At 40.6% G+C, this 394-nt stretch overlaps 1 long non-coding RNA gene across 1 annotated transcript in view; it reads left to right on the top strand.

Annotated features, from left to right (window-relative positions):
* The first annotated feature begins 90 nt into the window (after positions 1-90).
* LOC119587198 overlaps positions 91-394 on the top strand; it is a 625-nt gene continuing 321 nt past the window's right edge. The window contains exon 1 of the long non-coding RNA XR_005229996.1: positions 91-358. This is a non-coding gene — a long non-coding RNA (uncharacterized LOC119587198). The remainder of the gene's footprint in view (positions 359-394) is intronic.

Raw genomic sequence — 394 nt, 5'->3', positions numbered from 1 at the left:
TCCCTAAGAAATGAAACCGATTTTTCATTTTGCCCAAAATAATCCGAAATGATTTTATAATAGTGTGGATTGCACCCTGCGCACCTTGCGTCCTCCATTTTGGTAAAGAGTTATTACATTGGTTTTACTTCACCACTATACATACCTGTCACGCAGGTGGTGCTATGTGATTGGTTAAACATATTTTATGTAATACTATTGGCTCTCGTGACATTGTCACGCGCATGCGCTGCACTATTTCATTTCAAATTGTTTCGCGCGCACTTGGTACGCCAACATACAGGATTTCAAATTTACCGCGCAATTCTTCAGGCCCCTCTTGCCCGTAATGTGAGGCAGACACATCGATTTGCGCAGAGTAAGATTTGTATTGGTTTCTGTAAATATTCGATAT

This window comes from Penaeus monodon, chromosome 22, assembly GCF_015228065.2.
Source record: "Penaeus monodon isolate SGIC_2016 chromosome 22, NSTDA_Pmon_1, whole genome shotgun sequence".
Classification (NCBI taxonomy): Eukaryota; Metazoa; Arthropoda; class Malacostraca; order Decapoda; family Penaeidae; genus Penaeus; species Penaeus monodon.
The sequence above is the reverse complement of the archived record's forward strand: the minus strand, read 5'-3'. Positions and strand labels throughout refer to the sequence as shown.